Source organism: Hemicordylus capensis, chromosome 4 (assembly GCF_027244095.1).
Source record: "Hemicordylus capensis ecotype Gifberg chromosome 4, rHemCap1.1.pri, whole genome shotgun sequence".
In the NCBI taxonomy this organism is placed as follows: Eukaryota; Metazoa; Chordata; class Lepidosauria; order Squamata; family Cordylidae; genus Hemicordylus; species Hemicordylus capensis.
The window spans coordinates 142,009,394-142,020,248 of NC_069660.1; positions in this window are offsets into that span (position 1 = coordinate 142,009,394).

Here is a 10,855-nt window from a genome sequence, read left to right on the forward strand (position 1 = left end):
GAATCAATTAGGATACAAAATTATTTGTACCCAAATCTACCTGTTTGGGGCAATTTGTGGACAAAACAAATTGCCACTGTGCTAGCTGGCCAGATTTGGGTCAAAAACAAACTGCCCAGATTTCGGACCTGAACAATTCATAGATTCAGACCTCCATTTTGTGGTGATCTCGCTTGTTGTCTCCATTTTGTGTCAGGAAGGTTTTGAAAATCTCACCCTCCCAAGCTTCAGATTGGTGACTTACAGCGTGCAATGACTGGCTGGCGATTCCACCCTGGTTTCAGTTTGGCTCATTTCCATTCAAATCTTGTGTTGCCAGGGGTGACTGACCCAGCATTGGCTAGGGGAAGGGTAAAAGAAGGGGCAAGGGTAGGAGGAGTATTTTCAAATGTACCTGAGGCAGCCAGCCACCATTTTGCCATTCTGCCTCATGGGAGATGGGGCGGGGGGAAGGAACTTTGCCTGCCTGCTGCCTGGAGTGGATCCTCTGCTTTTTGTTCCTGCTTTCCTGATTGAAGAAAAGAGAAGAGAATTTTTTTTCATCCCCTTCCTGCTGCTGAGAGAATCACTGCCTGTGCCTGTTGTCTGTGCAAATCGATTTGGGTACAATACAATTTGTACCCAAATCTACCTGTTTCAGGAGACTTGTGGAAAAACCAATCGCCCCTGTGCTTGCTGGCCAGTTTTGGACCCAAAACAAATTGGGGGTGATTCGATTCGGGTACAAATAATCATAGTCATACATAATATGCATATTTTTAAAGATAAAAAGTCCACCCACCAAATGACTAATTACAACACAAAAATCAAAAGGAAAATCAGGAGAAAAATCAAAAGAAGAAAGCAACTTACCCAGTCATAAGGTTATGTGGCAGTGCCCAGCTCTTTACAATATATAGCAATAAAATTATCTCCAATATAGATCTGACCATGCATATAATTGTCCCCTACAAATTTCTAAGTAGAAAGCACAAAAATATGCCAATAGCATAATTAGGTTAGAGATAAGATGTTAGATGCAGATCTAAATCTATGCATTTACATTCTGGAGATGAGGTAAAGACCATGCAGTACTTTTGTTTAAGCCTCTGTGGGTGGCATTACAGATTTGTTCCGGAACAAATAGAGATTTCATAGCAACAACCTCTCTGCAAGGCAATTAAAATTTGCATTGGAATGATTAAGAGCAGCATAAATAGAAGAATATCCAGACCTTTAAAAGTGAGATGCTTCAGGGGAAAGTGTTTATGTATTTACAGAATGCCATATGTTGTCCCACATTTTGTTGAGAAAAGAAACCTTCCCACCTACACGTTGTATTTGCATGCTGGATGATGAAGGAAACCTCGAAGGTAGTGCATTTTCAGCAATGTTTTTAAAAGTTTGTAGAATGGTCTTTTTTTAAAAAACCCTACACTTTATCCTACCTTTTATAATCAAAAGGTAGGATTGTGATCTCAACCCCTAGTTGGAAACCAGTATACTAGAGTAAGGACTGATGCCAAGAGACAGAACAAAGCTTGGGACCTGGGTTCCTTCAGTACTACCTCCTCTCAAATATCCTTGCCCAGTCATTGAGATCTTCTGGAGAGCTTGCTTCAGGTGCAACTTGGAGTGACCTATGATAGGACCTTTTCAGTGGTAGTGTCTATGCTTTGAAATTCCTTCACCATTTCATCAGCCCTCGCCCTCACATTCTTTTGTCCTTTCACAGACAAGTTAAGATGCTGCTGTTCCATTTCGTGTTTTTAACTGGAAATATTTCTGGGCTTTTGTTGTGCTTCATGTATTTTCTGTTGTGGTCAGTTATGTATTTTTGGTTTAAAATCCTGTATACTGTGTTTTAAATTGTTTATTTTTAATGGTCTTGAGTTGTAAGTTTTGGCAGAAAGGTGATACATAAAGCTAAGAAGCTACAGATGAGCAGAGGGGAAAGAGAGACCAATGCAAACTTATCTAGAGTTCATGCTTCTCTGCAGCAGAGTTAGAGGTAAAGTCCATGGGGGACACCATGCCCCATATAGTAACTGGCATTACCAACAGCCATTATTTTATTAAACCTCCTAGCAAAATAACACTTTGATAGCTATTTGGTATCAGGAACTGATAAGCCAATAAACTTTGAAGCCAGCTCAAAGATTTTTCCTTTTTGCTCTTGATTACTAGCTCACAATTAGGGATGGGCAGATATCTCCATTTATATTTTGTTGTGACGTTACCCATTTCCCTTTGATTTCTATCCCGATTATTTCTGCTACAATTATTTAAACTTTTGTTTCTGTCATGGTGGGGCGGGGAGGGGGAAATACTTTTCCCCCCAAAGTTTTTTCAGGCACTTCCTACCCAAGCAGCTGGTGTAATAATACATTTCAAAGTATGCACTTGACTACATATTTTCCTGCAGGTCCATATTTTATAAAATCAGATCCTCTAGGGATTGGGAGAACTCTAGAATCATGCATTCCACCACTAATTTCAGCAAGCGAGACATTCTTTTTCCATCTCTATTATAATCAACTAGATTCTGCCAGGCTCCACCCATAATCTCCCAGCTTCACAATGGTTCCACCCATGAACCAAAAGCTTCCAATTGAATCCAGCCACTTAGCTACCAGAGCTAATCTCCAGCACATCTGGTGCCAGATTCTGGATGCATCTTTATCTCAAGGGTCAGTATTTTTGAAATCAAACAATGAGAATTCCACCAATATCTCAATAACTAAGATTCAGTTTATTGTCTGCACTGTATTGTCACAACCACATATCAACCAAACTTTTATGAAATGGCTGTATGTTGTTGTGCTACCCTGTTTCCCCGAAAGTAAGACCTACCCCGAAAGTAAGACCTAGCAGTAATTTCTGATGTACTGCTAATTGCCCTAGTGCATTTTTGGGGGCTAAAATTAATATAAGACACTGTCTTATTTTCGGGGAAACACGGTATATTGTTGTAGCACAGTTAGAAGCCAAATACCCTCATTCATTTAGAGACTCTTACCACCAAAGCCAAAATTATTCATCAAAACAGGCAGGGCTATGCCATAGTAATAGTTTCAAGAAAGTAATCCCTAAGCATTTCTAGTGCAATCAGCCACTGTGACCATCAGGAGGGGGGTCTCATGAGATGACTTTCCCCGTACTTCAGTGAATTTCCCCACACTTCAGTGGTGTTCATTATTTAGTTAAGTTCTGAAAATGTCAAATCTTTTGAATGTGCCCCTCCAATTCACAAAAGGGGACAATGGGAGGAAAGCTGATTCATCAGGGTGCTTCCCAGTTAGCCACTCAACAGCAGAAATGCTTCTGTTCAGGCAAATCGCTTTCAAAGCATAAACAGCAGGGGGAGCAGTCTCATGAAAACTGACAACCTGAAGAAACAGCAACCTCTTTATGCCAGATATAGTGTCATAGCACTATAGTGAAGCAATTAAATTTGAAACAAGGCATTGGAAATCTGTATGGCAGCCTGCTGTCAGCATAGGGACTGTGGTGTCATCACACAGGAAGTGTGGAAGCACACTTCAGAGATTCACCGTGACCCCATTGCAGGGTGTAATCTGGAAAGCACCCAGGTGGGTGTGAAAGGGAAAAGGAACAACTGTAAGATTTGACAACAGTTTATCTTGCTCCCACAGCCCCCTTTGGGGTCTCATGGGGTCAGGGGTGGGGGCAGTGGCCCTTTCCTTCAAAGGGAGGAGCAGGATAAGGCAGCAGTACTGTACATCTCACAGCACTGTTGCCCCCCCCACCTCACCCTGCACAGTGGAACATAGGAAGCTGCCATATACTGAGTCAGACCATTGGTCTATCTAGCTCAGTATTGTCTTCACAGACTGGCAGCGGCTTCTCCAAGGTTGCAGGCAGGAACCCTCAGCCCTATCTTGGAGAAGCCAGGGAGGGAACTTGGAACCTTTTGCTTATATTCAGAGAACCAAATATCTCTGGGGACATTCCCATTTGCCAGTAGAGAGGCAGGTGGGAGGAGGCAGCCACAACATGAGAGACTTGCAGACTACCAACTTCTCTCAGCTCCAACCTGATGGGGAGCTTCAGCACTGCTCTCCTCAAACAAAAGCTGTACCTGGAGACTCAGGGATATATGGCCACAGAGCATAGCATTGCTGCGGTGGAGGCATGGCTAGTCAGTACATTCCCACTAGTCATCTGCCTAGGGACCAAGGGTGTAGCTATAACTGAGCGGATGGGTTCAGAGAACCCGGGCCGCCACTTCCTGATGGCCCCCCAGCTCCACCCCTCCCTGTTTTCTTCATTATCTCCCTCACTCCAAGGGGCTGTAGGGGAGAGGGGTGAACACAGGCCCCCTCTCCCCAAGCTACACCCCTGGTAGCATGTCAGGGCCAGTGATGCATTTAGTGTCACACATGGTTGGATTCAAACTCTCATCTGTGTATGGAGCAGCTACACGTGTGTTGAATGAGAGTAGCCCTAAGTAATGTGAATACTAAATACTGAAAAAAGATGCATGATCTGTCCCTGCTAGGGATAGCATAACTGGGAACAGCATTACTAAAGAGGGCTTCTATGACCTACACGTTGGGAATCACTTTATTCATAGATCTGCTAGAGGATACTTCTTCTCAAGTTAGAAAATGGAAGGATTTCATATTGATTTCCCTGATGAAGAACAGTGCTTCAGATACATTGGGCACTTACTGTTTGAATAAGCTTCTTGAGGACAAAAATTACATGTGTTGTTTAAAGTGTTATTATCCCCATTGGACTCAGTTTTTCTTTAACCAATAGCAGCTGAACTGGATTTCTGTTCTTCCTCCACTTGACTGGCAACTCAGATAGAACTGAGTGGCTCTTTCTTCTAGTCTTAGCTTGCTGAACACTTGAAAAGGGTGGATTTTGGTTGGAACATGCTCACATTCCTTTCCCCCCACTGCAATATCAATCCCTTGGACGTTTTTTCGGTATTGTAAAATGAATGGCTGCTGGATTTGCAAGTGCAGTGAAACTACATCTAGTTCTTAATTTAGAAGCAGTTTAAATTTTAACACAAGAACTGATAGTCTGTTATAAAAATAGGATCAGCTTTCACTTTTAAAAAATGAATTTGATTTTACTTGTTTTAAATGTCTTGCTTCTTTTTCTTCAAGCCAGCTGGGCGTTCTTTTTAAAGCAGCAGTGCTCTATTCTCTATCAGATTCTTGTTATGCTATTCCCAGAGCAGTTACTTGACAGTAAACTGAAGAGCTGTACTTTGAATGGTGGCTACTAATAGTTATCAGCTGTTTCCTCTCTCAGGGGAGTACTAGGCAGATACAGTGGGTATAGGAAAGAATCACCCCCTTTGATAGACCTTAAATTCTGGTTCCCTTACATCCTGAAATGAAAACACAAAGAAAATTCCCTTCACCAGCTGTACTTATCCAATGCAACCTATAACATCCAACTGAAAAACATCACAATTACAGTCCAGAAAAAGTGTCAGAAATAAAAAACAAGAATTACTGAGATTGAAAAAGGATCACCCCCCCAATGTCAATATTTTGTTGAACCACCTTTTGCTTTAATAACAGCCTTGAGTCTGTTGGGATACTTCTCTATCAACCTTGCACATCTAGACGGAGCAATATTTGCCCACTCCTCCATACAGAACTGTTCAAGTTCGGTCACATTGGATGGTACGTGTTGGTGGACTGCTATCTTCAAATCTCTCCACAGATTTCCTATGGGATTTAGGTCTGGGCTCTGACTGGGCCACATGAGGACGTTCACTTTTTTCTCCTTCAGCCACTGTGTGGTCAATTTTGCTGTGTGCTTCGGATCGTTGTCATATTGAAAGGTGAATCTTCTGCCCATCCTCAACTGTCTGGCAGAGGGTAGCAGGTTTTCTTCCAGAATCTGATGGTATTTTGCCCCATCCATTTTTCCTTCTACCCTAACGAGAGCCCCAGTCCCTGAGGCAGAGAAACACCCCCACAACAGGATGCTGCCACCTCCATGCTTCACTGTAGGTATGGTGTGTTGTGGATGGTGAGCTGCGTTGGATTTACGCCAGGTGTACTGTTTGGTGTTGTTGAGGCCAAATAGTTCAATCTTGGTCTCATCTGACCATAAGACCTTTTTCCATTTGGCAGCAGAATCTTCAAGGTGCCTTCTGGCAAAGCTCAAACGAGCTTTAATGTGGCCTTTCTTGAGAAGTGGCTTTTTCCTTGCGACCCTCCCGAACAAGCCACATCTGTGGAGCGCTCGTGAAATTGTTGTCACATGCACAGAACAACCACCCTTTGCCATGAAGTCCTTTAACTCCTTCAGAGTGGCCATTGGCCTCTTGGTAACCTCTCTTACCAGTTTCCTCCTTGCTCTTCCATCCAGTTTGGAGGGGCGACCGGATCCAAGGAAGATAGCAGTCCACCAACACCTACCATCCAATGTGACCGAACTTGAACAGTTCTGTATGGAGGAGTGGGCAAATATTGCTCCGTCTAGATGTGCAAGGTTGATAGAGAAGTATCCCAACAGACTCAAGGCTGTTATTAAAGCAAAAGGTGGTTCAACAAAATATTGACATTGTGGGGGGGGGGATCCTTTTTCAATCTCAGTAATTCTTGTTTTTTATTTCTGACACTTTTTCTGGACTGTAATTGTGATGTTTTTCAGTTGGATGTTATAGGTTGCATTGGATAAGTACAGCTGGTGAAGGGAATTTTCTTTGTGTTTTCATTTCAGGATGTAAGGGAACCAGAATTTAAGGTCTATCAAAGGGGGTGATTCTTTCCTATACCCACTGTAGAAGTCGATTCAGGTCTCAGGAGTCAGATCCAAAGCTCATGCTTGACCTTTAGACAGTCAAATATCTATCTCAATTTCTGCAAGTTTAATAGACAAACTGTGTAGAAAAGTATCAATGGGCAAGACCCTCAAGACTCACCTGTTCTCACAGGCTTTTAATTAGAATTACTTTTAATAATTTGTTTTAATAATTGTTTTATGCTACTGTTTGAATTGTTTCGTGTATTTTAATCTGTGCTGATTTTTAAATATTGTTTTACATTTTGTACACTGCCTAGAGATATACATATCAGGCGGTATAAACATATGACAAACAAATAAATAATAAAACACATATTATAGTACCTATTTATTTATTAAGTTTTTATTCCCTCCTTCCTCCAAGAAACGCAGGGCAGTGTACATGGTTCTCCCACACATTATAGCATCACAATAACCTTGTTAAGTAGGTGAATCCAAATTGGTGACTTGACCAAGTCTATATAGTAATCTTTAAGGCCAGACACAAACATAGCCATGAACTCTACCCCTCTCTACCAGGCATACGGTTGGCACTTGGTTTAGGGGGCCTCAATGCTAGAACTGAAGTGTTTCCCCCATTGCTTCAAAAGGTTTGAGAGAAACTGTCATAATTGACTGCTCATCTATGCACACCTTGCGTCTAGGCCAGGTAGGCAAGACTCCTTGCTCATATCTTTTTTAAAAAAAATTATATCCCGCACTTCCTCCGAGGAGCTCAGAGCGGTGTACATGCTTACTTTTTTCCTCACAACAACCCTGTGAGGTAGGTTAGACTGAGAGATACATGACTGGCCTAGAGTCACCCAGCTAGTATCATGGCTAAATGGGGATTTGAACTCGGGTCTTCCTGGTCCTAGGACAACACTCTAACCACTATGCTATGCTGGCTCTCACCTTCTTGCTGCCATCCACCATCTGTTTTCTGGACCCCAGTTCTCCTTCACCCACCCTCTCTTCCTCCCCTAAGCAGGTATTACATGAGAGTCAAGACTTTCATCTGTTGCCGCTCCCCAGCCCCAAAGCCCAGGTAGCTGCTTTGTGTTACCACTGGAATGAAGGGGACCATAATATTTGCTGCTGCAAGTTTTGTAAGTGATGCAGATTTAGGCCTGGAGTAAGCACAGTTTACTGGAATTGTGCAGCTCTCCCAGTACAATATCTGGAATGGCTGCTGCTCTAGGACTCTATGTTTATGGGGTCTACCCCTGAACTGCTACTCTAGCAACAGCCGCTTCTTTACTACACTTTGCTTCCTACTTTCAGTCACTTCTTCGCTACACTTTGCTTCCTACTTTCAGTCACTGTCATTATAGAGATCATTGCACAGTTCACCTTCTCAACATATAACTCTTTTGCACTGCCTCAGTGCCTTCAGAATAGAGTAACTATAATCGAACACTCCTGATTGCATTAAATTAAGTAGATCTGTGCATGCAAGCTCAAAGCATTCACTTATGGCAACAGAGATGTGGAACAAATGGGGGAGGGGAAGCTTCATATGAGAAGGCAGCACATTTTTTTTAAAGTTTTTTAAAAACAAGAAAAAAATGTCCTAAAATAAAATTCAAAAGCCAACATGAATTGGAGATATAGGCAGCCTAATCTCCAAAACATTAGCTCTCAGTGAAATGAATACAAATTATATATGAATTGGCCTTATACAGAATCAGATTACTGGTAGTCTATTTAGGTGAGTATTGTCTGCAATGGCTGGCAGCAGCTGCTGAGGGTAATGGTCAGGGATTTTTCATAGCAGTACCTGGAGATGCTGGAGACTGAACCTGGAACCCTCTACATGCCAAATCATGCTCCAATATCTATATGTCAAATTACACTCTAATACTGACTTACAACCCCCATACCATACAGCTGGAGCTCTGTAAGCTGAGTGTTTTTCAGGCAGAAACACAGACAGGTTAGTCATAACCTAACCAGGGCTTGGGAAGTGCACTCATCTGCTCATCAGTGACAAGTGCAAATGAAGTCAGATAAGTGTAAATGCAGCCTTCCCCCCACTACCTCACAGCCTCAATCATCTTACTATCATGGGGAGTGGGGAGCCCAGTTATTCACAGAGGCAGCTGCCCCACTGCTTTCTTCCATGGCTTGGATACTAGGGGTGTGCACATAACTAGTTGTCTGGTTTGGTTCAGTTCAGGTCTGGACTGGACTTGAACTGAACCAGGCATGTTTGGCTTTGTGCCTCAGGCTTGGCTCAAATTGGGCCAGTTTGGGGAGTTCTAAGTTAATTTTTTTTTAACCAGGCTCACTGCTGGGTCTAGGTCAGTGGTGGCAGCCATGGGGTGGGGTGGGGGCCTGCCATCTCCCCATTCCCCTGCCGGCCTTCTCCTGTTCTAAAAAGGGCTGGTTAGGCCCGTTTTGGAGCCGTTTTTTTGGTGGCAGTCACATTTGGGAGGCTGCTGTGCATGCCCAATGGGCATCTGTATGAGCGGGTCATGGCCCAGGCCATGCAGTGGTCGGTTTGGCATGCACAGTGGCCTCCAAAATGGCCACCACCACTGGAGGAAGGATTGGAACAGCTCAAAAATGGGGGAGCCTTTTATCGAGCAGGAGATGTCTAATGAGGGAGGGGGAGATGGCAAAGACACACACACCCCAGTGGCTGCCATCACCGACCCAGACTCATCAGTGAGTCTGGTTAATTTTTTAAAAAACTTTGAACCCCTGAACCAGCTCTGAGCTAGGTTGGGGGGTGTGGCGTTCAACTCAAGGTTGAACCAAACCGAGCCTTGTCCAGCTTGAGTACAAGCCCTCAAGCTGACCCAGTTCTATGGCGAACCAGCTCAACCTCGAGCCAGTTTGCACATCCTTATTGGATACAAACCACAATGGAGAAATTCAAGCTGTGAGAAAGGGAAGCAGCAGGAAAGAAGGGGCTGCCTCTGCAACTGCCTCTGCAACAAGCTCAAAATGGAGGCTGAGAGGGGCTGCCTCTGTAACTGGACTCTGCCAGTTGGCTCTGCCAGTTCCTCCCCGTTGCCAGGACAAGTGCATCTGACTGCCTTTCCTCCATGGGGGTTATGTGCTACAGAGAAAGCAGTCTGCGGAGTGGGCCCTTGCCTTGGCAACTGGGCTTCCCAGGTAGGCAGAGCCCTGTGGCAGAGGCAACCTCCTCTCTCCCTCTGCTTTCCTCCATGGCTGCATGAACCCCACAAAAAATGACAACATTCCCCACACAAACCAACAACAGCATCACTGATTGGAGGATTGTACCATGATTGCTTCGAAGTGGTATATGTGTGTGTGTGTGTGCGTCTTGTTTACAGCAGACTCATTGAAAAATAGTATTTAAATTACAGTGCAATCTTATGCATCTCTACTCAGAATTAAGTCCCACTGAATTAAATAGGGCTTACTCCCAGGTAAACAGAAATGATTGTGTTTGTGCAACATGGCAGGCTAGTGTATCTTCTTTCCAACATCCCACATGTACTGACATAGCTTGAGGAACCATCTGACCAGTAAGATTTTTGTCTGGCTTGTGAACTAAGTCAACATTTCTTGATCCCTGGGCATAACAACTGCAAGGTTATCTGAATATGTGGAAGAGAGAAGGATCACAGGTATCCAGTCTCCACCCATGTGGTATAAAGTCGGGAAAAGACGCTGCATATAAAACTTTCTCCATTTGTTTAGGAATCCTGAGAATGCAATTCCCAGTGGTATGAAGGAAGTACTCTGCACATAGCTATACATGCAGAAGCTTTTCCAGAGTTTATACCAAACTCAAGGAGGTTGGATTCGAGTGATCCTACTCCCCTCCCCATGTTCAAAGAACAAAGGTCTACAATTTCTATTGACATCTATGTGATGGAGGGCCTATATGATGTTGATTGATTGATTAAGTGCCGTTAAGTCTGTGTCGATTCTTAGCAACCACATAGATTGATTCTCTCCAGGATAATCTGTCTTCAACTTGGCCTTTAAGGTCTCTCAGTGCTTCATCCATTGCTCTCATAATCGAGTCCATCCACCTTGCTGCTGGTCGTCCTCTTCTTCTCTATTCTTCAACATTTCCCAGCATTATGGACTTCTCAAGGGAGCTGGGTTT